Source organism: Hyla sarda, chromosome 2, assembly GCF_029499605.1.
Source record: "Hyla sarda isolate aHylSar1 chromosome 2, aHylSar1.hap1, whole genome shotgun sequence".
NCBI classification, from domain to species: domain Eukaryota; kingdom Metazoa; phylum Chordata; class Amphibia; order Anura; family Hylidae; genus Hyla; species Hyla sarda.
The window spans coordinates 317,867,244-317,894,951 of NC_079190.1; the positions used below are offsets into that span (position 1 = coordinate 317,867,244).

The 27,708-nt window shown below is 41.8% G+C and overlaps 1 long non-coding RNA gene across 3 annotated transcripts in view; it reads right to left on the minus strand.

Moving 5' to 3' along the window:
* Positions 1-5,517: 5,517 nt before the first annotated feature.
* Positions 5,518-27,708, minus strand: part of LOC130356354 (uncharacterized) — a 31,830-nt gene continuing 9,639 nt past the window's right edge. The window contains exons 3-4 of one of the 3 annotated variants that reach the window (XR_008888863.1): positions 26,546-26,765; positions 5,518-7,942 (exon numbers count right to left, since the gene is read on the minus strand). This is a non-coding gene — a long non-coding RNA (uncharacterized LOC130356354). Of the gene's footprint in view, positions 7,943-16,575; positions 16,767-26,545; positions 26,766-27,708 lie in introns of those variants that run through there. The other 2 variants (XR_008888864.1, XR_008888865.1) reach the window with 2 other exon arrangements.

The window sequence follows — 27,708 nt, forward strand, 5'->3', positions numbered from 1 at the left end:
ATAGTGATTATTAGATATCCCGCAGATGTCTACCATTATCCTCATCCAATTCTGATCACTGCACCAAAAGCAGTTGTGGTCCATGTGGAGACTCATCGGACCACCCTCCACGGCAGGCTCTGATGATCTTCTATAGTTTGCCTTCTGGCAGACCATAAAAGTCGATCTCCGATATAAATTATCAGTGCTAGGCCTATGCATAACACTGAACAGTAAAAGCAATCAAAAGATTGCTATAAATAGTCCTCTGTGGGGACTTTACTGCTTAAGGACGCAGGGCATACATGGTAAGCTCTGTGGCTGCTTCCCTTCTATGATGCGCACTCAGGAGCAGCTGCCTGGACCCATGGCTAATGCCGGACATCACCAATCACAGTGATGCTTGGCATTAACCCTTTAGACGCACAATCAAAGTTGATTGTGGTGTCTGAAATGTAAAAAAAAACAAAAAACTAATCCCGACTGCTCAGCTGGAGTAGTCAGGCTGGAACAATGGAGCACCGATAACACTGATCAATGCTGTGCTATGGCATATCATTGAACAGTGTATGCAATCTAAGGATTGCATGTAATAGTCCCCTATGGGAACTAAAAAAGAGTGTATAAAAAAAGTTAACAAAAATAAATATAAACAAATGTGGTATGGCCACCTGCATAAATGTTTGAACTATAAAAATATAATGTTAATTAAACCGCAAGGTCAATGGCGTATACGTTAAAAAGAAAATACCAAAGTACAGAATTGCAGATTTTTGGTTCAGTTACCTCAAAAAAATGTATAAAAAGGGCATCAAAAGGTCCCATCCAAACTATAATGGTACCAATAAAAATGACTGATCATGACGCAAAAAAATAAAAAAGTTATAGGAGTCAGAAGAGGACATTTTTAAACATACTAATTTATGTACAAAAAGTAATATATTTTTTTTAAAGAAGTAAAATAAAATAAACCCTATATTTTAGGTATCACTGTAATTGTATGGACCTACAGAATAAAGATAAGCTATCATTTTTACCGAAAAGTGCATTGCGTAGAAGCGAAAGCCCCCAAAAGTTACAAAATGGTGGGGGGATTTTCAATTGTGCCCCACAATAATGTATATATTTTTTTTATTTTTTTGCCATATATTTTGTGTTTAAATGATTGATGTCATTACAAACCAAAATTGGTGGCACAAAAAACAAGCCTTTATATAGGTCTGTAGGTGGAAAATTGAAAGCATTATTTTAAAGATTTTTAGAAGGTGAAGGGGGGGGGGGGAATAAAAGTGCAAAAAACTAAATTGCAAAAATTAAACTTTTCATTAAACTCCACCAAGTTAGCCTCTCCACCAATAAAAATAATGTCATCCCCTTTTTCTAATTTTATTTTTTTTAAGTAAGAAAATATAAAAAATAGACATACAGTGGTCCCTCAACATACGATGGTAATCCGTTCCAAATGGACCATCGTTTGTTGAAACCATCGTATGTTGAGGGATCCGTGCAATGTAAAGTATAGGACAGTGATCTACAACCTGCGGACCTTCAGATGTTGCAAAACTACTCTGGCGCTCTGCCAGCCATGTGTGAAGTGTCTTTCCCTATATACAGATATGGAAAAACATGGCACTCAGGGCCAGTGGGGTGGGAAGCAACCACAAGGAACGCAGTTAATCCAAGGAATAATCACAATTTATTCGTTTTGTTACACATTTTGAGTTCTCCATTCAACTTAATGGGAAAAATCTGCAACAAATTTATGACAGTTCTCCAAATGAAATTGCTCCCAATGATTAATTAATGGAATTTTTTATAGCAATTTTTCTGCTACTGTATCAACAAATCTAGATGGAAAATCCTCAGCAAATCTGATATGTGAGAGTTTACCTTTTATGAATTATTTCTATATTTATGATCAAGTTTTCTCTTCTCTTCTTTCATGTAGAAAAAGATTAATTTTGACCTCACAAACAGTGATTCCTTTTTTTTTCTATCTATTTATTATTTTAGTGCAACAATTCATAAGGGTACACGGTTTTGCTGGGAAAACGGCGATATACCTGCATATTAGTTTGCCCATTAACAAACAGTTTGGAAACTGTGCTGACCAAAAGTGATCATGTTTTTCATACACATGAGGTGACCATTACAGGTGGCCATGATAAAAAGCAAATATACTTCATAAAATAGGATATCCTATTTTTTTTTTTACATATTAACAATTTTATCATTAAACCTTCAAATAACCATAAAAGGCCTTTGCTCATGCACACATGGTGCCCTAAACAGTGACAGGACTTTGACAGTATATTGTATCATAAATATGGACAGTGATATTTATTTTAAGCCACAAGGATGTTCTATATGGAAAATCTTCAATAGGTAAGATAAGGAAAGCTATTAGAAAATGAGAGCCACACACACACACACACATATATATATGCTATACATTCTAACAGCTTTGACACAAATACCTGACATTACACAACACATTTCCAAGTCTAACATATACATTAGGACCATTATCATAGAAGTTATAATTGTCCTTCTTGTTAAGATGTTGCTAATAAACCTATACTTGCAAAACAGAAATACATTTCTAAAGGATTAAAAATGTCTCTGTGGTCTTCTCCTCAGTAAAACCGTATGTATATACAGGTGATTACGGTAATTTGATAAATCAGCTAGCCGTGATATGAATCTTGCCTGCATTAAGAGAAGGAGGCAGGCGGCCCGATGGCTCCCAGGGACACTTCATTAAGCAATCAGCTCTTTTAATGAAATATTTCTTTGTTAAAATATTCATTGATCTGCAGCTATTCTGTGCAGGGAGAAGCGAGCGAGGCAGGCACAGCGCTGTCCCTAAAGCTTTAAGAGGGAGCCATTGCAAGCACGCTCTTAAAACAGAGCATTGTGTGCCCCCGCATTCAAAAAAGGGTAATTAAGGCTTTGGACCTTTGCAGGTGACCTTCAGGGAGAAGAAAGAGAGACACCCCTCCTGCTTCGATTCCTGTCCCCATTTCTGTCATCTCTAGACTGAAAGAACAGTTCTTAGTACTGTGAGACTGGAGAGATGTTCTGCCACTGGAGATAGATAGGTGGGGAAGCAGTGGAGTAAAAGTCTTGTACAGGATGAAATACAAACACTCCTAATATGGGAAAGTACTAAATACAATAACTAAGATAGTACTTTCCCCACATTATTATCAATGGAGCGCCATTATATATGATATCAGATAGTAAGAGGAATCCATAATAACATGTCTTGTCACCTATGTGGGATTCATGTGAATTAGAACACAAATAGAAATGTGCACAAGGCCCTTTGAACAGGCGATGTGTGTGATGCTTGGATTTACTGTAATTATTGGTCAGATATGCAGTGCTGGAGAGAAGCCGCAATCAAATCTTTATGCATTTAAAACCTATTTAGGGTATGCTCACATGGGAGAAAATATGTGTTGATTCTGATACAAAATGCAATTAAAAATCTAGGTAGAAACGGTGTCCCAATGGCAATATTTAGTGGAGTTTATTTGTAAATCTGCATCTGCAAGGGTCTTGTAACTTCTTTACTTAAACTCTCATATTTCACAATTCTCATACACTCAGCTCACACTTATCTCTCATGCTTTTAGCTCATACTCACATCCTCTCTATTCACAATCACCTCTCCTATTCTCAGCTCACACTCTACACATTCACTGAGCTTACAGTTATTTATCCTACTCTCAGATCACAGCCACCCCTCACACTCATTCTCTTCTCTCGTACTTTCAGCTTATTCTCACCTCTCATACACTCACCTCTCATACACTCACCTATCATTCTCACAGTACAGACTCACCTCTCATACACACACCTCTCATTTTCTCAGCACAGACTCATCTCTCCTTCTATCAGCTCGGACTCAACTCTCATCATTTTATTTTGGGCCATCAAAATGAGGTTAGTGTACGTCACCTCAGATTTATCTAGTACACTCCCCACTAATTCTGTAAACACAGACTCGCCACTCATACATTCAACTTTTTTATTTTCTCAGCACAAACTCTCCTCTTATACACTCCCCTCTCATTCTCTGAGCACAGACTCACCTATCATACACACACCTATGATTCTCTGAGCACAGACTCACCTATTATACACACACCTATGATTCTCTGAGCACAGACTCACCTATCATACACACACCTCTCAATCTCTCAGCACAGACTCACCTCTCATTCTCTCAGCTCGCACTCACCTCTCATCATTTTATTTTGAGCCATTTGCATAGGATTTTTTTTCCTGCAAAAGTAATTCACAATTACTCCTTTATCCCTTGAAAGACAGTCATTTTTTTTGTCATTTTTACATTTTTATTTCTTTCTCCTCCATTTTCTATCTACATTGATTTTGACATTTTTTTTTTTTGCAGGACTAATTGAAGTTTGTAATGACACCTTTCATTTTAACACTAAATGTATTGCCCCCTCAAAAAATATATATATATATATATATACAATACAGGAATATGGGTACACTACTGTGGTAGATGTATACAATGACATTGGCTATCCCTCAACACTGATGTTAAAATTGAGACATTCGCCAGTATATCCTTATATGAAATACATACCAGAGCCCGCACACCAACGCCAAGGTTTCTCAAATGGCGCGGGACCTAACGCTAAACCTACCTGTGCGTGGTAAGCAAAACAGGGGCCAGTGGGCAATTACGGCAGCATTCGGTCGACTCACAGCGTCCTCCCAGGTACCCTCCAGAGTGGCTACAAGCATACACATACAATGGGAGGAAAGAGGCAAGCTGCAAGCCCCACCTGAGTTGGCTAATATAGGTGCATGGCCTCACAGGTGCTACCCTAATGCTGCCTGGAAGATGTTCAAGGCGCATTAACATATGGAGTTTACACACCTCCAAGTATAAATTTTAAACAAACAACAAAAACGTGGTCTCAAAGGGCTGGAGGTGCTCAACCCCAATTATTCTAATTGTTACACATCCACACCGTCTATCTGGTGTAGTATTCTATTGTGGCACTTGTAGTCCGCTGCAGGCATCCCCCATTGTATGCATTTTTATGCTGGGGATTACCCCTAGCAACGGACTACAAGGGCAGGATCTGCTCCCCCAGTATAAATGCACAACCGCATTTGGGGTTGAGCACCTCCAGCCATTTGAGACCACGTTTTTGTTGTTTGTTTATAAATATATTATATATTTGTGCAGTTACATAGTTTTTACACCACTTACTGTGCAGTAAAATTCATATATTATTGTACTTTCAGTATAGGGTAGAGATACTGAACTACTGTACAGGGTGGGCCATTTATATGGATACACCTTAATAAAATGGGAATGGTTAGTGATATTAACTTCCTGTTTGTGGCACATTAGTATATGTGAGGGGGGGGAAACTTTTCAAGATGGGTGATGACCATGGTGGCCATTTTGTAGTCGGCTATTTTGAATCCAACTTTTGTTTTTTCAATAGGAAGAGGGTCATGTGACACATCAAACTTATTGGGGATTTCACAAGAAAAACAATGATGTGCTTGGTTTTAACGTAACTTTATTCTTTCATGAGTTATTGACAAGTTTCTGACCACTTTATAAAATGTGTTCAATGTGCTGCCCATTGTGTTGGATTGTCAATGCAACAATCTTCTCCCACTCTTCACACACTGATAGCAACACCGCAGGAGAAATGCTAGCACAGGCTTTCAGTATCCATAGTTTCAGGTGCTTCCTATTGAAAAAACTAAAGTTGGATTAAAAATGGCCGACTTCAAAATGGCCGCCATGGTCACCACCCATCTTGAAAAGTTTCCCCCCTCACATATACTTATGTGCCACAAACAGGAAGTTAATATCACCAACCATTCCCATTTTATTAAGGTGTATCCATATAAATGGCCCACCCTGTACTTTCAGAAAAGGTCTACCACTTACATGGGTCTGTTGTCAGACCAACAGTAGTTACAATGATTACAGAAGACATCTGTGATTCACTGGATGTAACTGCACTGCAAAGTAATTCTTTATTTTTTCTATCTGGTCCAAACCACCATGACAACTTCCCTCATCCATAACTTAATCCTGTAGAAAAAGTTAACTCCTTAACCAACTTCCCAAATTTTATACAAACATCACAGTCACAGTCCCCAAATGGTGATAATGCCCTCCTTGGTGTCCTGCACAGTAAAAGATAGTCCCCCACAAAGAGCAAGGTAGACCTCCCCAGCAGGCAGGCAATTCTTTCCTGTAGGAAGATAGTCCCTCCAGTAGGCAGGCAGTCCCCAGTTTAGCCCCCCTGTAGGCAGGTTGTGCCCCCCCCCGCCAAAAAAGGAAATAATCATATTATTCCTCCTCTCCTACACAGAACAGCAGGCAAGCCCTGTCTTTCCTCCTCCCCTCTGGTGTGGGTGGCAATGATAAGTGACATTACCACCTGCACAGCCTGAAGCTGTCTGCAGCCAACACCAAAGTGGCACATGGTGGCCTGGTTTCCCAGCTAGAGAGCGGATTATGAAGTGGGTGTTTTGGACAACTGCCAAAAAAACACATTCTAATTGCTGGGGTCAGGTGGATGGGGAGGCATGGCCATTTGGTTCCTGACCAGGCCAGGGGGCCCCATAGCAGTGGCGTACCCTGCCTCTATGGGAGGTACGCCACTGCCCTCAGTAATAGGGATACTTTGATGTATGTTGCAAGTTGTTTTGTTTAACCATTGTGCTGCAGGTCAGCTTTGAGTAACAGTACCAAGGATGTTTTTATGTCAAGTGGCAAGGTAGTGTAGCTAGCCAGATGCTCTCTGTGAACCCAACTATCCTTTTTTTTAAGTTGTTACCAAAGTGCAATAAGCAGGATTTGGTTCTGACTTAAGGTTCTGACTTCGCTTTCTTTGCTTGTTTGGTTATTCCCTGTTTTGTAATATGCTTTGATTGTTAACCCTTTGTATCCTGCCCTGCATCATTTGTAGTGTTTGGTTTATTGTTTTGGACTTTATGCCCCTGCACTTTCTCAGAACAAGGACAACAGCCTAGTTGAGGATCTGTCGCTTAGGACTGATACTCAAGTTGGCAGGGAAAGTGGCTGTAGGTTACCTAAGGGCTGCACTTATTGCTGCCTTATGTGACAGCAGTTTACTTAAAGCATATATGTCATATCACAGAAAAAAATTGTGCTTACATATGTAACTCACTAGGTCATGCAGATGCTCTCCATGTCTTCTTATGTGTCTAACTTCTGTATTTGGCTCACAAATCCCTCCATATTGCTGCTTAATCATTCTGACATCCACTGCTCAGGAAGGAGCTTGTCCACTCACTATGCATTTACTCTCTCCCTGAGTCTGTTATTTTGTGCTCGGTCTCTGCATTCAATCACGGTAGGTTTCTCTGTAACCTATCTCTGTTTTCAGACAGGAGTCCAATAGACAAAACAGTAGGGAGCATAGAGGAGTGGTATTCCTGCTCTTACTTCCTGGACTTTGTCCCAGTCTATTTATCAAAACATAGGATGTTACAGGTATTAGGCCAGATGAATGGATATTCGCTCACTGTTCCAGCATTGTTACTGAATAAAGAGAATCTCTGGTGTACTCTTAGCAGGTGTACATGTAGTGACTAATGCAGATGCAATGGAGACAGATGTTCACAGTGCAATTAGCTTGGCCTCCATTGATGTGGAACTGCACAGGATGGCTTACTGTGGTGGCTTACTACTCACAAAACTGGAAGAAAAAAAAAACTTTTTGGAGATGAAGCCTTGAATCAAGTTGTCCTCACAGTGTGGACTGGAACTTAACTGTAGAACAGGATTCCACATAACACTTGGCTTGGGTGTAGGTATGTCTAGAAAGAGCAGGATCCCACTTTGCTGGTCTGGGAGAGACTCTGACCTAACTGGCAACCACCAGCTTAGGAACGATCATGTGGCCAAGGCATCATTCATCTGAAATAATAATGCAAATGTTAACCTTTTACACTTCTTGTGTTACCTCAATGATGAATGCCCTTACTTTGGCGCAATGTGTAAAAAACACTTTTTCACACTTTTTCAAACTCACAGTGCCCCAAACACATATATGCAGTTTGCAGAAAGTTTTCCTCTGTTACAGGACAACTTCTTATAGATTGCAGCTGGAACAGATATTAAGTCTAAATAATAATTTGCACCCCTGTACTTGGTCTAGTTAGACAGACCAGCTCCCTCCTCAATAATCCCTGACTCAGGTACTGACTAATAAGTGAGGATTGTGCATCTTAAATAAGAGAAGACGAAAAGCAGTAATATACCATTTCTATGTAATCTCTCCTGGGTGGCCAGCTGTCAGACCAATTAACCCCTTTATGACCTAGAAAATATCAAATTTAGCTTTTTCATGTTTTTTTCCTCTCCTTTTAAGACTTATTGTTTCCTCTACCGAGATATATGATGGCTTGTTTTCGTCAGACCAATTGTACTTTTTTTTTTAACAATACCCTCCATTTTACCATAATATATATTGTAAAACAAAAAATAGAAAGAATGTTTATAAGGTGACATTTCATTTCCTTCACTAAGAGAGATTTATTGATTCCTGTGGCAAGGAAAAGTTGACCAATTGCCCATAACAACTAGACGTCTTTTTATCTTTAAGAGGTCTTTTTAAAAATTAAAGAAGCAATCTGATTGGTTGCTATGGGCAACTACTCCTCTGCACAGATTTTGGTACAACTCCCCCACTGCCTGGTAAAATTGACATGTTTTATGTATTTGTCTGGTGGGTACAATTGTAACAATACCAAAATACCAATTTGTATGTTTTACTACTTTGTAAAGGTAACTCTCCTTTTTTTTTTTTACTATTGTTCAGCCCACAACATGATAGCAATCTGTTGAGATGCTTTAAAAAGTTGCATTCTAAATATCTTTTGTAAGTGGACATTTTCCCCGGACGCAACAGTGTCTCGGAGCCTCCTACTGTTCTCTTAGGTACCATACCAGCGCAAGACCAAGAGGCATTACATTATTTGGCTCAGGGTGTCATGCTGATACGGTTACCTAGGAGAACAGTGGGAGACTCGGGTACACAATACCTTTTAACATTTGCTGGAATAAAGGGAAATGGGGGAATCTAAACATATATATCTGACCCCCTTATCTTTTTTGCTTTCCTCTCTACTTAACTGTATGGGGGCTCATTGGTACAGGTGGTTTTTATCTGTGCGATTTTGTATAGATCTGACTTAAATTCGAATTTTTATTATGGGGGGATTTTTTACTTTTTTAAGCCTTTTTTTTTTAGGGGGTTCCAAAAGCAGTCATTAGATTGCCCATTCAGTTCAATGCATTGCAAATCACCTAGGATCTGTTAGTACAGCCTGCCCTTAAAGGATCTCGGGCTGCAATGACAATGGATTAGCTCCTCGTGATCACGTTGCAGGAAGCCGTTACACCCACTGAACACCAATGTTAAAGTACAGTTCTAACAGTGGCATCTAAACAGTTAGTCGATCCTGTCAGCTATTAACGGCAGCCCCCTCAGCGTCTGAAAGTAGCTGCGAGACACCGGGTGGTAGCGGGCTTGAGTATTAAGCCCTCTCCATTCTCTCTTAACAGCCCCATGATATAAATAAATGCCATGGGTTGCTAGGGGTTTGATACAGTGCAGGATTAAGGCCTAGAACTGCACAAATGTTTGTATATATTATACTTATTATGTCATCAGGACATCCAGCTTTCTTAGAGAAACTAGACAATTGCATAAGCAAATAGCCTCTTTAAATGGGAGCCGATCTAGGAGATTGATGCTTGTTAATAGCGAGCATCGGCAAGAGTAATACAGGCCCAACTTTTTTATTTTACATACAGTTGAAATTTTTTTCCCCAGTTTCAGATAACTATCTGAATATATGTTGACATTACTGAAGTCGGTAGGCCCATTATAAACACAAAAAGAATGATCCCATACTAGATATCACAGTTTCATTCTTTCATTTACTTTAAATTTTCAAGTGAATAAAAGTAATAATGACATATATGCTGTGCAAAAACAGAGTTACTTTTTAACCTAACTTTTAGCCTGCTGTGCCTAATTTAAATATCTCTGTATACCAGAACAAATCAAATCAGTTTAATACTCTCTCAATTATGCTAAAAATATAGAACAAGGAAAAGACCACATTCAGACTGGAGCCTAAAGTTAAACTACTGTTTGCAAAACTTTATGTACTATGCAAAAATTCATGTTCTTAAAACCCATACCAAAAAAACAAAAACATTAAGGCTAAGTTTCCACTTTTCTGGCAGTTTTTGGAATACTGCCACTGCAGTTTTTGAGCCAAAGCCAGAAATGTAATCCAAAGGAATAGAACATATAAAGGAAAGACTTCTCCTCCCTTATGGATCCACTTCTGACTTTGGCTCAAAAACTGGAAACTTAGCCTTTACTAGATAAAATTTAAAGCAAATAAAGTGTTATATACCAACATCTAGTTTCAGTGTGTAAATTTGTGGCTTCTTTATTTGGTAACAGGTGTATGGATGTAGGTCCAGCTCTCTTCCTCTAGCACCATGCGCATGGACTGGCGTGGGCAGCGCCAAACAGGTACAGAAAGAAGATAGAATGTCCAGCGCAGGATATGTCCAACATATCGACTTTATTGATTAAAACCCAGGAAACATGGATACAGAAAACACAGGTGATGTGTTTCGGCTCAAGGGATGAGCCTTAGTCATACAAAGTGTACACATCAGCGCCAGTTTTTATAGGGCAGACCACGTCAGGCCTCTCCCCCGGGAATAGGGGGGAGGGTCCAGGTGTGCACAGGTGAACACTACAGAAATAAAGCCGTGTTCAGACTTGACAAATCGAGGTAACGAAGTTAAAAATATTATACAACATAAATATAAAATATTAGTACAGCAATCATAAAGGTAAATATAATAAAGTGGAACATGACATGTATTAAATGCAAAAAGTTGAAAAAACTGTATAATAATAATGGACAAAAATATGCTCAATGACATATAATGCCCAATATATACAACAAAACATGTCATGTTAAGACTGAGTTGCATCTCTTATTAACTCCAAAGCATGTAAAGAAAGTTATAATATTCCTTATATACAAACTGCAAATTGATGTCCATAAAAGGAATATGCATCTAGGTATAATCTGCATAGACATGCATGGAGAAAAAAAGGGAAGATAATAATACACATGAAGATGACGGTAACGTAAATTATATAATGCTTATATATGAGGGCATAAAGTATAAAAAAAAGAGAGGTAAAGGCAGGGTGAAGACACCACAGAAAGAGAATTATTCATGTATCACCTGTGGTATTTTTAACTAAATATAGCAATGAATATTCTCAAATCTGTAAAATCATACACAGGTACATGCCCATTATAACTTGTGACCCCGCATTTCAAGGAGTATTTTCACAAGGGTATAGGTGTGTTTCTAGAAGAGCCCCAACTATATCACAGGACATATCTCCCAGTTTGTTTGTGGAAAATACCTCCATTCAACAACCCACCTGGCTTAGTCATTCTGGCTCTTTTAGATGTGGACACACAGTTTGTACATGTTGTAAATACATGAATAATTCTCATTCTGTGGTGTCCACATCTACTGGAGAAACTCACACCAACAGACAATATATTAACTGCAACACCTCTAACGTTGTATATGTCTTTATGTGTGGAGAGTGTCAAGTGCAGTACGTGGGGTGCACCACCACCCCATTTAAGGTGCGTGTTCGGAAACATCTTTCATAGTTACATAGTTAGTACGGTTGAAAAAAGACATACGTCCATCAAGTTCAACCAGTTCAGATGTTAAGCACTTCAGCACAAGACATGTCTCAATGGTATCGCGACACTGTGCTGAAGTGCACCAAAGCAACACCTTCTCCCTCATATTACAGGGACTAGAACGGGTTACACCACCCGTGAGAGGGGGGGATGCCAGACAGAAGCTTTTAGATCGGGAGGTGTACTGGATTTTGAGGCTACACAGCCGTGTCCCTAAGGGACTCAACAAGAGAATGGACAACATCCTACATCACTGAGTATTCATTTACATACCTCTCAGAGGGTGTCCATCCACTAGGTGACCCCTCCTGTCAATGTGTATGTTACCATCACTTATTTGGTCGTAGTCTTCACCCTGCCTTTACCTCTCTTTTTTATACTTTATGCCCTCATATATAAGCATCATATAATTTACATTACCATCATCTTCATGTGTATTATAGTTCTGTTTGTTGCATCACCTTTTCTTCTTCCCTTTTTTTCTCCATGCATGTCTATGAAGATTATACCTAGATGCATATTCCTTTTATGGACATTAATTTGCAGTTTGTATATAAGGAATATTATAACTTTCTTTACATGCTTTGGAGTTAATAAGAGATGCAACTCAGTCTTTTAACATGACATGTTTTGTTGTATATATTGGGCATTATATGTCATTGAGCATATTTTTGTCCATTATTATTATACTGTTTTTTCAGCTTTTTGCATTTAATACATGTCATGTTCCACTTTATTATATTTACCTTTTTGATTGCTGTACTAATATTTTATATTTATGTTGTATAATTTTTTTTAAATCTTTATTACCTCGATTTGTCAAGTCTGAACACAGCTTTATTTCTGTAGCGTTCACCTGTGCAAATGAGGCAGACGGGCCACACCTGGACCCTCCCCCCTATTTCCTGGGGAGGTACCTGACGTGGTCTGCCCTATAAAAGACTGGTGCTGATGTATACACTTTGTATGACTAAGGCTCATCCCTTGAGCCGAAACGCGTCACCTGTGTTTGCTGTATCCATGTTTCCTGGGTTTTAATCAATAAAGTCGATACGTTGGACCTATCCTGTGCTGGACATTCTATCTTCTTTCTTTATTTGGTAGTTGCAAAAAAACACAAGATCATCAAATTAGTATGTGTAAAATTTTCATCTTCTGACCCCTATAACTTTATTTTTCCATATACGGGGCTATATGAGGGCTTATTCTTTGCACCGTGATCTGAAGTTTTTATCAGTACCACTTTTGTTTTGATGGGACTTTTTGATGGTTTTTTATAAAAAAAATTTGGGGTATACAAAGTGAACAAAAATACACAATTTTGAACTTTTTTTTTTGTGTACGCCATTGATTGTGCGGTTTAATTAACATGATATTTTTATTGTTCGTACATTTACAATGCCACATGTTTATTTTTATTATGTTTACATATTTTTTATATGGAATTTGGGAAAAGGGGGGTGATTCACACTTTTAATATGGAAGGGGTTAATGTGAGTGTTTTTAAACTTTTATTCAACTTTTTTTTTTACACTTTTAATTCCCTTAGGGGACTTTTAGGAGGAATCAGTAGATTCCTCATACAGATAAATGTGATTCCATAGAACCTGTGTGCTCTGCGCTCGATTGATAAAGCCTGGTCCTGATAAAGCCTTTTCACAGCACAGAAGCCAGCACAGGACCTGAGGTAAGCCCTCCGGTTACTTCAGCAGTGGATCTCCCCCTCGGGATGGCGCTGCAGGTGGCGATCCACTCCACTGGACCACCAGGGATGGCTTAAATGTCCCTTTAAATGCTGCTGTCAACTTTGACAGCGGCGATCTAATGGGTTAATAGCCGGCCGCAGCGATCACTGCATGTCGTCTATTAACGCCGGCCCTCAGCTACAAGAATCAAGGGCCGGCCGGTATGACGTGGGCTTGAGTCAGGAGTCCACGTCATACACCGAATGCCATCTCAGGAAGAGTCGGCGTGTCCCTAGATGGCAACCTATTAATATGGGGACAATCTAAAGGGCTTGCTACATAGGGGTAATGTGAGGGGGCACAAAGTTGGCACTATTAGCGTGTGAATTAATAAACATGGGTAGTTTATATAGAGGTGAGAATTATGCTGGATCGAGTTGTCTAAAATGTTTGTCCAGTAGATTCTGCAAAGACAATTTGTGGCTGGAGAATTCTTCACGATGGCTTGAGCCAGATGAATAAGAAAAAGGAAAGTGAATGGCTACAATCAGATGTCACTTTTTACAAGAGATCATCAAGTTCAACCCAAAACTCTAATGTGTTGATCCAGAGGAAGGCAAAAAATCCATGAGGCTGATGCCAATTGCCAGAGAAAAATACAGAGAAAAAATTCCTTCCCAATTCTAATATGGCAATCAGAATAAATCCATGGATGCATTGTCAGGATCCGGATTGGAATACTGTGAGGATACTGGTGGTGGATCCTCTGTGTCAGTGGGGTGATGACGTGGGCCGTACCATGGGAACGGAGTCTAAGGGGTTACTGGTTTTCACCAGAGCCCGCCGCAAAGCGGGATGGACTTGCAGCAGCAGGTAACCCCCAGGTCGTTCCACCCGATAGCGACTCAACCCCAACTGACGGCTGAGACAGGCGCGGTACAAGGGATTAGGCAAGAGCAAGGTCGGACGTAGCAGAAGGTCAGGGCAGGCAGCAAGGATCGTAGTCAGGAGCAACGGCAGAGGGTCTGGAACACTGGCTTGGGACATACACAGGAACGTTTTCACTGGCACTGAGGCAACAAGATCCGGCAATGCTGGGAAGGGGAAGGGAGGTTATATAGTGAGGGCACAGGTGTGAGCACTGATTGAGCCAGGTGCCAATCAGTGGCGCACTGGCCCTTTAAATCGCAGAGAGCCGGCGCGCGCGCACCCTAGGGAGCGGGGCCGCGCACGCCGGGACTTAGCCGTCGGGGAACAGGATGGGTGAGGTGACTGGGATGCGAGCCGCGAGCGGGCGCGTCCCGCTATGCAGGTCGCATCCCCGCCGGTAACACTGATGCAGCGCTCCCGGTCAGTGGGTCTGACCGGGGCGCTGCAAGAAGGTGAACGCCGCGAGCGCTCCGGGGACGAGCAGGGACCCGGAGCACTCGGCGTAACATGCACATTCTATTCCCATAAATCTAGTATGCATAACCTGTAATATTATATTTTTCCAGAAAAACATCCAGGCCCCTTGAACTTGTTTGAGTCAGACATCACAACATATAGGCCCCTGCTCTTACAGTCTCACTGCTCTTACAGTAAAGAATCCCTGTCTGTAAAGATGGTGAAATCTTCTTTCCTCTAGACATAGAGGATGCCCCCTTGTCATGGTTACCGGTCTAGGTATAAAAGTTCATAAGATCTCTGTACTGTCCATTCATATATTTGTATGTTGTGATCAAATTGTCCCTAAGATGTTTTTTCTCAAAACTAAATAACCCCAAGCTTGATGACCTGTCTTGGTGCTCTAATACTCATTATGCATCGTTATGCATCTGGGTACTAATAACCTGCATGCATCGTATGTCTTAGGGGGGATTAAACTGGCAGAGTCAATGGTAGAGAAGGATCTGGGTGTACTTGTAGATCACAGACTACAGAATAGCATGCAATGTCAGGCTGCTGCTTCCAAAGCCGGCAGGATATTGTCATGTATAAAAAGAGGCATGGACTCGAGGGGCAGGGACATAATACTCCCCCTTTATAAAGCATTGGTACGGCCTCACCTGGAATATGCTGTTCAGTTTTGGGCACCTGTCCATAAAATGGACACTGCGGAGTTGGAAAGGGTGCAGAGACGCGCGACTAAACTAATATGGGGCATGGAACATCTTAGCTATGAGGAGCGATTAAAGGAGTTACAATTGTTTAGTCTTGAGAAGAGACGTTTAAGGGGGGATATGATAAACGTATATAAGTATATTAATGGCCCATACAAAAAATATGGAGAAAAACTGTTCCAGGTTAAACCCCCCCAAAGGACGAGGGGACACTCCCTCCGTCTGGAGAAGAAAAAGTTTAGTCTCAAGGGGCGACACGCCTTCTTTACCGTGAGGACTGTGAATTTATGGAACGGTCTACCTCAGGAACTGGTCACAGTAGGAACAATTAACAGCTTTAAAACAGGATTAGATACATTTATGGAACAAAATAACATTAATGCTTATGAAGAAATATAAAATCCCATCCCTTCCCCAATATCACGCCACACCCCTACCCCTTAATTCCCTGGTTGAACTTGATGGACATATGTCTTTTTCGACCGTACTAACTATGTGACTCCTTTACCAATAATTATCTCTCTGCTGACACCTCTGTCCATTTTAGGAACTGTCCGGAGCAGGATAGGTTTGCTATGGGGATTTGCTCCTACTCTGTACTGGAAGGATTAAGATTTTTAAATAGAAGTAATTTACAAATCTATTTAACTTTCTGGCACCAGTTAATAAAAAAAAATTGGAGTACCCCATTAAAAGGTATATGGATGCATTTCTGAAGAGTAATAACATTACAGGCTATTGATACTAGATTTATAGGGATTTATTCTGAATGCCATAATTTAAGTCGGGAAGGAATATTTCCCACTGGTATGTGGCAATTGGCATCAGCCTCATAAGGTTTTTTTTGCTTTTCTCAGGATCAACACAAGACACAGTAGGAAATTACGTTCTTTTCTGAACCCTATAAACCATGTTACTATGTTAATGTGAAAACTAAATTTTAGACATTTTTTGCATTTTTATTAAAATAGACATAAGCATCCAAACCCTTTACTTAGTTAAAGCACATTTGGCAGCAATTAGCCTCCAGTCTTCTTGGGTATGTTTGCAAACCTGGATTTTGGGGTCTACTGCCATTCTTCTGTGCAGATTCTTTCAAGCTCTGTCAGGTTGGATGTGGACTGTCAATGGACAGCCATTTTCAGGTGTCCACTTGCTGGACACAAACAGTAACCTCGGAACTCTGTAACGGCAGATAATGGACTAAGTCTTCTACTACTGTTACTACTGAGTTCGCTCTGACTGGTGAATACAATACAGTTTACGATTGGCCTTTCCTGTTCACAGTCTTGGATTGAGAATCCACATTGGTTGAGAGACTAGAAAGTAGAATCTTATTGGTGCTGAACATCGTACACTCCCACTGTGATGTCACAATGTAAGGTTTAATAACCTCCAACACGGCCTTCTTAACTCAGAGCCAGCTGTCTCTTAATAAAGCTATGTTTGTAGCGAAACATGTCTGGGGGGCTGAGTGATAGCTTTTAAAAGGTTTTGGATAACCCTCAATATTAACTGTGTGTGTTCTGCAGGCGCATACAGAGAGTGTACCGTTATGTATTATACACAGGGTCAGCTCACCAGGGAAAGTACAGTATACAGGAAAGTCAAATACACAAAAGGGGCTATAGCACTGGTTTTAAAGATATGGGGGAGATTTATCAAAACCTTTCCAGAGGAAAAGTTGTCCAACCAATCAGATTGCTTCTTTTATATTTCACAGGCCTTCCTGAAAATGAAAGAAGCGAGCTGATTGCTTGCTATGGGCAACTAGGCAAGTTTTCCTCTGCACAGATTTCGATAAATCTCCCACATAGTGTGTAGTAAAAACAAAATAAAGCATATGGGTGTTTTTAAAATGTATATTGAAAAAATGTTCTTTTGGATTGCCCTCGCAGGTGATCTATTGGTGGAAAAAATACTCTCCACCAATATCTCCAAGTCCTTTTTTGGTAGTAGTTTTATCTAATGTTTTATTATTTAGCACATAATTGTGCCTAACCTTAAATTTATCCACATTAAACTTCATTTGCCATGTCTGTGCCCAAACCTCCAGATTCCCCAGATCCCTTACCTAGTTTAGCATCATCTGCAAATATATAAATTTTACTCTGTAATCCCCTACAAGGTCATAAAAGAGATTATCCAACAAGAGCAAAAGAAGCTAATGTTTTTCAAAAACAGCACCATACCTGTACATAAGTTTTGTGTGGTATTAAAACTTGGCTTTATTCACTTCAATGAAAAATACACATACACATAATGGGTACATATAGAACATATACATAGTAATGCACAGAAAGAGCTCGGCTCTTCTTATTGTCGATGAAAACTGCCGTGATGTGTTTTCAGACCTTCATTATTGTTCCAAAATAATGTCCCTTTAGATAGCCGTCCTCATAGATGTATGGAGGGTAAACTCAAAACAATATGTTCTCCAGAGATGTCGCTGTTGTAGTATGATTATACATAGATAAGGGTAGAGCTATCCAACTAAGAGCCAAAACTAGGGAGCAGGACTATCATTAGTTGTACAAAAATGCCCGAGAAACAAAAGACAATTCAAATACTCTATCACTCCTCCTTGGTTAAAGGTTCCACCATCTAAGCCTTATATCCAGAAGTCAAAGATAATCCTTTAGCATAAACAGATAGCCGCAAACAGTCCCAACCAGCTGCACTCTAGGGACACTCTCCTCCACAACAGGTCCCACTTGTCCTAGCGACCACCAATGCACATGACCACCGCTCCTGATGATGAGGGATGTGGTCTCTCCCTGCCCCTTATGCTAGAAAAACTCCCTCAATCAACTTTTATGCTGTAAGCAGATGCTGCCCAACCCGACCATCTGATATGGAATTTAGCTAACGATCCCGAACCTCTGGCCAGTGTGTATTCAAACGCATATGTCATATTAAGTCTATCTACTACCATTGTGCGTGTAGGTATCGAGGCAGTCTTCCAGCATCTAGTCAGTGCTATTTTTGCTATTACACAAAAAATACAAAAGAAATCCCTCATTGCATGCGGTATTTCATGCACACCTATAAAAAGGAGTACCAGCTGTGGAGACCAATGCACCCTAGCTCTCTGAATCTCTGTCAACAGTGCTCTGTGTCACGATGCCGGCTGGCAGGAGGTGGATCCTCTGTGCCAGAGAGGGATGGCGAGGACCGTGCTAGTGGACCGGTTCTAAGACACTACTGGTTTTCACCAGAGCCCGCCGCAAAGCGGGATGGTCTTGCTGCGGCGGTAGTGACCAGGTCGTATCCACTAGCAACGGCACCTCTCTGGCTGCTGAAGATAGGCGAGTTACAAGGGAGTAGGCAGAAGCAAAGTCGGACGTAGCAGAAGGTCGGGGGCAGGCGGCAAGGTTCGTAGTCAGGGGAGATAGCAATAGTTCTGGTACACAGGGTATAAACACACAAAGAACGCTTTCACTGGCACTAAGGCAACAAGATCCGGCCAGGGAGTGCAAGGGAGGAGACTAGATATAAGCAGGGAACAGGTGGGAACCAATTAAGCTAATTGGGCCAGGCACCAATCATTGGTGCACTGGCCCTTTAAGTCTCAGGGAGCTGGCGCGCGCGCGCCCTAGAGAGCGGAGCCGCGCGCGCCAGCACATGACCGCAGGAGACGGGAACGGGTAAGTGACCTGGGATGCGACTCGCAAGCGGGCGCGTCCCGCTGTGCGAATCGCATCCCCAACGGCCATGGCAGAGCAGCGCTCCCGGTCAGCGCTGACCGGGGAGCTGCAGGGAGAAGGACGCCGTGAGCGCTCCGGGGAGGAGCGGGGACCCGGAGCGCTAGGCGTAACAGTACCCCCCCCCTTAGGTCTCCCCTTCTCTTTATCGGGTAACTGCCTCCCCTGGGATGAGGATACCGGGAAAGGATGGAGGGATTCCTCAACGGCAGGCAGAACCGCAGGAGTAGGAATGGGGAGAGAGGGCAGAGGGCGGGACCTGGCACGGGGCAGTGTGACACCAGGACGAGGGCCATGAGGGGACACAGAAGCTTGCCTGATGGAACTGGGAGGGGGGGAGGGGCATTTCCTGTGGCAGGCAGAGTCCTTAATGACCTTAGGGGGACCAGATACAGGAGGAACCACAGAGTTACGGCAAGGGTTACTGGGAACCGGTTTTAGACAGTTCTTGGAACAAGAGGACCCCCAACTCTTGATCTCCCCAGTGGACCAATCCAGGGTTGGGGAATGAAGTTGAAGCCAGGGAAGTCCAAGGAGAATTTCCGAGGTGCAATTGGGGAGGACCAAAAGTTCAATCCTCTCGTGGTGAGATCCGATGCTCATAAGAAGGGGCTCCGTGCGGAAACGTATGGTACAGTCCACCCTGGCTCCGTTGACCGCGGAAATGTGGAGTGGCTTGACAAGACGGGTCACCGGAATCCGGAATTTATTCACAAAGGAGTCCCGAATAAAATTCCCAGAAGCTCCAGAGTCCAGGCAGGCCACGGCTGAGAGGGGAGAGCTGGCTGAAGTGGAAATCCGAACAGGTACCGTGAGACGTGGAGAAGCCGACTTGGCATCAAGAGACGCCACACCCACGAGAGCTGAGTGCGAGCGTGCGTTTCCCAGACATGGAGGACGGATTGGGCAATCCACCAGAAAATGTTCAGTACTGGCACAGTACAAACAAAGATTCTCTTCCTTACGGCGATTCCTCTCTTCCAGGGTCAGGCGAGACCGATCCACTTGCATGGCCTCCTCGGCGGGAGGCCTAGGCGCAGATTGCAGTGGAGACTGTGGGAGAGGTGTCCAGAGATCTAAGTCCTTTTCCTGGCGGAGCTCTTGATGCCTCTCAGAAAAACGCATGTCAATGCGAGTGGCTAGATGAATGAGTTCATGCAGGTTAGCAGGAGTCTCTCGTGCGGCCAGAACATCCTTAATGTTGCTGGATAGGCCTTTTTTAAAGGTCGCGCAGAGAGCCTCATTATTCCAGGATAGTTCAGAAGCAAGAGTACGGAATTGTATGGCGTACTCGCCAACGGAGGAATTACCCTGGACCAGGTTCAGCAGGGCAGTCTCAGCAGAAGAGGCTCGGGCAGGTTCCTCAAAGACACTTCGAATTTCCGAGAAGAAGGAGTGTACAGAGGCAGTGACAGGGTCATCGCGGTCCCAGAGCGGTGTGGCCCATGACAGGGCTTTTCCAGACAGAAGGCTGACTACGAAAGCCACCTTAGACCTTTCAGTAGGAAACTGATCCGACATCATCTCCAGATGCAGGGAACATTGGGAAAGGAAGCCACGGCAAAACTTAGAGTCCCCATTAAATTTGTCCGGCAAAGACAGGCGGAGGCTAGGAGTGGCCACTCGCTGCGGAAGAGGTGCAGGAGCTGGCGGAGGAGATGGTTGCTGCTGCTGTAGCTGAGACTGAATCTGCTGTAGCTGCGACTGGAGTTGCTGAGTCATGGTGGTCAAGTACGACAGCTGGTGATCTTGTTGGGCAATCTGTCGGGCTTGCTGGGCGACCAGTGTGGGGAGGTCGGCGACAACAGGCAGAGGAACTTCAGCGGGATCCATGGCCGGATCTACTGTCACGATGCCGGCTGGCAGGAGGTGGATCCTCTGTGCCAGAGAGGGATGGCGAGGACCGTGCTAGTGGACCGGTTCTAAGACACTACTGGTTTTCACCAGAGCCCGCCGCAAAGCGGGATGGTCTTGCTGCGGCGGTAGTGACCAGGTCGTATCCACTAGCAACGGCACCTCTCTGGCTGCTGAAGATAGGCGAGGTACAAGGGAGTAGGCAGAAGCAAAGTCGGACGTAGCAGAAGGTCGGGGGCAGGCGGCAAGGTTCGTAGTCAGGGGAGATAGCAATAGTTCTGGTACACAGGGTATAAACACACAAAGAACGCTTTCACTGGCACTAAGGCAACAAGATCCGGCCAGGGAGTGCAAGGGAGGAGACTAGATATAAGCAGGGAACAGGTGGGAACCAATTAAGCTAATTGGGCCAGGCACCAATCATTGGTGCACTGGCCCTTTAAGTCTCAGGGAGCTGGCGCGCGCGCGCCCTAGAGAGCGGAGCCGCGCGCGCCAGCACATGACCGCAGGAGACGGGAACGGGTAAGTGACCTGGGATGCGACTCGCAAGCGGGCGCGTCCCGCTGTGCGAATCGCATCCCCAACGGCCATGGCAGAGCAGCGCTCCCGGTCAGCGCTGACCGGGGAGCTGCAGGGAGAAGGACGCCGTGAGCGCTCCGGGGAGGAGCGGGGACCCGGAGCGCTAGGCGTAACACTCTGCAGTCCTCCCAGAATGGTTTTATGAGAGGGCATTTCCACAGTATGTGGACCAATGTTCCTTTCTGGTCGCAGCCCCTCCAACATGTATTAGTAGAGCCCGGATAGGCTAGCGCTACTTTGTCCGGCGTGAAATAACATCTTAAAATGGTTTTGTAAGCTGATTCTATGTGTGAGGAACACTGCAGAGCCCTGTGAACACCTCGGAAAGCCCTCTGCCATTCCCCAATTGGTATAGCAATGCTCAAGTCTCTCTCCCACAGTCTAAGCAGATAAGATTTATTGCAAGTGTTCATTTGAGTGTATAGTAAATATAGTGGTGAGAGCCCCTTTATCTGAGAAGCTAGATATGTAAGGGTGGCAGGATTCATGGAGATCTGAGTCGGTTTTAATGATCCCAGAAAATGACGAATTCTAAGAAATTTATAAAAATCAGTGCTAGGTAGATTGTACTTCTTCTGTATGTCCCCAAATGTCATTAGTCCATACCCCTCATATAGCTGTCCAATTGTGTTAATATTTTCTTTGATCCAGTTTGACAGGTCTATATCCCGTATGGAAGCTTGAACAAACGTCAACGGTAGGCTCAAGGGGCTCATGTCCACCTGGCCTTCCACTTTCGATACCACTGGTACCCCACTTTTAACTTTCACCAAACCAGAGTAAGTTCCATTAATACTCACCCTCTACTTCCTATCACTGAACCAGGTGCTAAACTATTTACATATATCCTCCCCTAGTCCCAGCCATCACGCCCCTCCCATAGGCTTGCATTGAGGGGTGTGGTGTGATGTCACAAGGGGCGGAGTCGTGATGTCACAATACTCCGGCCCCGTGGTCATGAGGCTTCAGACACTAAGCCTTCAGTGCTGCGTGCTGCTGAGACAGGTGGGTGCTGCATGAGAGATTGCAGGGGTCTCCAGCGGTGGGACCCCCGCCATCAGACATCTTATACCCTATCCTTTGGATAGGGGATAAGATGTCTTAGGGCCAGAGTACCCCTTTAAACTTACAGGCCTAAAGTTCCCAGGATCCTTTTTTGAATATTGTTACAAGGGCCGGACTGGCCTACCAGGAAAGTTCCCTGAGGGCCGGCCAGGATGCCATCTATTTTATGAAGTGTACCAGTCCCTCCTGCAGCAAAACAACCCCACAGCATCATGCCGTCACCCCTGTGTTACACAGTTCGGATGATGTTCTTAGGCTTCCAAGCTTCTCTCTTTTTCCTCCAAACGTAAAGATTGTCATAATGCCCAAACAAATTAATTTTAGTACCACAGTACATCTCCAAAAATGTAGCCCTTTGTTCCTGTGTGCATTTGCAAACATTAATCTGGCTTTTGTATGTTTCTTTTGGAGTAATGACTTATTCCTGGCAAAGTGGCCTTTCAGCCCATGTTGATACATTACTCGTTTCACTGTGGATAATGACACAATCTTACCCTGATATCTTATCTCTTCCTGATATCTTGGCTGATTTCTTTAGACTTTCCTTTGATGTTACACACAAACAGTGTGTTTCTGGTATCCATTAACATACATCCACAGGTGTGTCTCTAATTAACTCAGATGTTTCCAATAAACCAGAATCAAAAGCTTCCAAAGACATGACATCATCATATGGGCTGTCACAAATTATATAAAGGCATAGTAATCCTAGTGTATGTAAACTTTTGACTTTGCAGAAAGAAATAAAAATGCCTTAAGAAATTCTCTCTCTCATTATTCTGTCATTTGGCAAGTATAAATAATTTTGGGAATCCTAATTGACCTAAAACAGGTAAGGTTTATTCTGACTTCATGTCAGGTAGTGAGAAAAACTTGCATATGTGTCTTTTTATATAGTGTATGTAAACTTCCAGTTTCAACTGTGTGTATATATATATATATATATATAGATATATATATATATATATATATATATATATAGATATATATATATATATATATATAGTTTATATAAAAAAAATTAGGGAGGCACCGAAAGGGAAATTTTAGGCCGAAACTGTAAAATCGTATTATCAGAAGTTTTTAGTTAAATACATTTGTGAATTTAAGTAATCTGAAATTAAAAACTCCATGCTGATAATAATAAAATAAACATCATGCCATGTACACTAAACAGGCCCTGGCCCCCTTATAAACTATGGGCCAACGTGAGAAAAATGCAGCAAGCATTACATCTTGGCCCTGCTTCAGATGTGCCGATCCTGAGGAAGATGTGGTGATCCTGTTGGTATTTGGCACCAACTGCGCTTCTTCTGCCGGAATTCCAAGCCACGCCCCTTCTTTAACCCCTCAAGGACACATCCCATTTTGTCCTTTTTGACACAGGAAAATTCCAATTTAGCATTTTCGCTTTTTCCTCCTCACTTTCTAAGAGCCATTACTTTTTTTTATTTTTCTCCCTACAGACCCATGAGGGCTTGTTATTTCCATGACCAATTGTTCTCTGTAATGACACCTTTCATTTTACCATAAAATGTAAATGTACGATGTAACAAAAAAAAAGTATTATTTGGGGGGTTTTGTTTTTAAGCAGTGAACTTTATGGTTAAAATATTAGGTCTTTATTATGTAGGACAATGCAATTAAAATAATACCCAATTTATATAGTTTTTCTAATATTGCTCTACTTTTATAATAAGTCAAACTTTATTGAACAAAATTAGTATATTTAAAATTGTCCTCTTCTGAGCCCTATAACTTTTTTTGCACCGTGATCTGTTGTTTGTATTGGTACCTTTCTTGTTTTAATGTTTTTTTTTTTTTTATTGCTTTTAATTAATTTTTTTCTCATATATGATGTGATTAAAAATTGATATTTTTGGACTTTGGTGTTTTTTTTTTATGTTTACGCCATTACCCGTACAGGATCATTAATATTATGTTTTTATGTACCAGACCCGGTGATACAAAATGTGTATTTATTGAAATATTTTAAACTTTTTTTTTTTTTTAAGGAAGTGAGGGGAATTTTTTTCTATTGTGGGAGGGGCACATTTACTATTATCAAAACTTTTTATTTTACTTTTTTTTCTTACACTTTATAGTCCCCACTTTATAGTCTCCATACAGATTAGTACTATGCATAGCACTGGTCAGTGTTATCTGTGATCTACTTCTCTGGTCTGCTCGATGGCAGACCAGAGAAGAAGACCCCATGATGACAGGAGAAGCCAGGTGAGGGGACCTCCAGCAACGATCTTATCTGATCCCCGTAGCCGTGCTGTGGGCGATCGGATCAGCCACCGGAACCGTCACAGATGCCGTGATCAGTAATGATCACCGCATTTGAGGGGTTAATGGTGAACATCAGCGCGATCGCTGATGTCTGCTATTACTGGCGGGTCCCTGGCTGCTGAAGTAAACCCACGGTCTATGAAGAAAGCGCAGTTTCTGCACTCATGTCATAGCCACGGCCGGACTCAGTGTCCTCTTGGAGGAAAATTCCCTCAGTTGAAAATGCCGAAAGGGGCACTTTTTTGGCCGAAAGTTTTCGGAGGCCAAAATTTCTGTGCTTTCCTAAAAATATATAAATTACTGCAGAATTTCTTAAATTCAAGAACTATTTTTATACTTACTATATTTCTCCATTATCCACTAAACAGGCAGAATTTAGCTAAGGGACAGAGCTCAGAATTCCTTAGTCACATCACAGTGGCTAAGGTTTTTGTACAAGAAAGCTACCTCCCAGCCAGGGACTAAGTCCTAAAAAAAAATTTCAAACCTAATGTTCACTTTCTCTATGCCTTAGAAGGAGGAAAAAGCTAAAATGGGTGCTTTTTTGTCCTGAGGATTTTATTTTGTAGGAAAACATGGTCTAGGAATAGAAGTATTTAACAGAAAGTATTACCAATATTGTTTAACATTAGTTTTCCTTTAAATGGGCACTGTCAGATTCAAAAACTTTCTATATGTTAAACATATTGTCAACACATTAACTTTTCTAATATACTTCATAGGATTTTTTTGTTTTTTTATAGAAATCATGGCTATGTCAAAGCTGAAGCAAAGGCATGGACAAAGTCCAGTAAGTGATGGTCCGCCAGCACTCCTCTGTGCTCTCTCCTGTCTGATTGGACTATCAGACAGGAGAGAGCACAGAGGAGTGCTAGCCCACCCTCACTTACTGGACTTTGTCCATGCCTGTGCTTCAGCTTGGACAAAGACATGATTTTATAAGCCATGATTTCTATAAAAATGTAAAATTAAATAGTACCACAGAGACAGAAGAACATATTCAAACTAGCCAGTTGTATAGTTATTGTACCAGTAAAATGACATGTGTGGCAGTCAATATATATATATATATATATGTATAGAGTGGGTGGTCTAGTATTAGGAAATAAGTAAATACCTGTTTCAAATGTAGGAAGAAACGTTACTCTGACCTATAAGGACAATTTCCCACTGTAATTGTGGCCTGCAAATGTACAGCAACTCCAAAGAAAAATCTACATGTGAAAAATGTGAATTTTTTCTGCAGATTGTTCCACAAGTTTCTCCCTTATCAATGAATGAAGGCCATAGAAACAAATCACCAAAACACACATGACATAAAAGGCATACTGTGAATTTAAAAATGCACATGAACTTTTCTGTAGAGTGTAAATGAAGTTTAAAAAAATATAGATACTGTGACAGCTGTTTTTAGATATAAAGGGGGTACCGTTGATAGAATATTTCTGAAAAAAGGGCTACTCACCTGTAAAAACCCCCACTGCTGTCATCCGAACAATGTCTGGGTGCCTGCTGATCAGCATTTCCTGGTCCTCGTTCAATACAAGGGTATGGTGGGTCAGCCAGTCACTTGCTGAGGCAGGTCACTGCAGCTGCTAGTCACTGGCTGAAAAGGTGTTTCCGGCACAATGAGTTGGTCCTGAAAGCACTGAACAGTGCAAACCTGGACACCACCAGGAAGAAAGCTGTTGAAAATTGAGCGTGTAACTCTTTTTTTTATAAGACCACAGAGCACTTTTTTTTTCCTCTTACCGGACAACCTCTTTAATTGTATTTTACACATATTTTTCTACTGTAGTGTAGAGGGTCCTTTCAGCTCAATACATTAAGCATCAAAACATGCACACTATGAGCAAAACGTATCATGCATACAACTGTTACTTATAAAGAAAACCTCCTAGGTATGGTGGGATATGACAGCCTACACTACAATGTACCGCCCTACTGGTGCACATAGACCTGCCATGTGGCAAGCTCTCTTAAATGGTGTATTACAAACATATTCTTTTAGGGTAGAATATCTCCTCAATAAAGGGGTATTCCAAATTATTTATAAAACACCCTGCAGCCTGCTAGGGCTGTATGATATAGGTACAGGAAACGAGTCGAGATTGAAACATCATTATCATCAGAAAGTCTAAGTATCAGCCGATTATGGCATCTCACAATTTTTTTGTAATACATCATTATAGTTTACTGTTGTGAGCAGCTGGAGTATAAAATTATCCATTGACAGTGCTGCTACCTTAACAGGGGTTACGGTGAAGTTGGCCTGTTTATTACTTGTATTCAATTGCCTATTTCAGGTAAATCCTATACTTTGATAAAACTGTGCTACACATATGGGCAGAGTATAATTATGCCTTTATGGGCCAATGTATGACGTGCACTATTGCGCATATGACAACAGATTGTCACACCTGTGCATAGTTATATTACCTACCATTTATTTTTATGTTTATCTGTTGGGGTGCATGTATTATACCTATGGAAAGAATACAATATGATTTCTAATCATCGTGGACCCTACTATACATAGAGTTCACTATCTCTCTCTTATAGTTGTCTCCACACTATCCATTTCTAGACATTGTGTACTTACCTATGTGTATACTATACCTTAAGGAT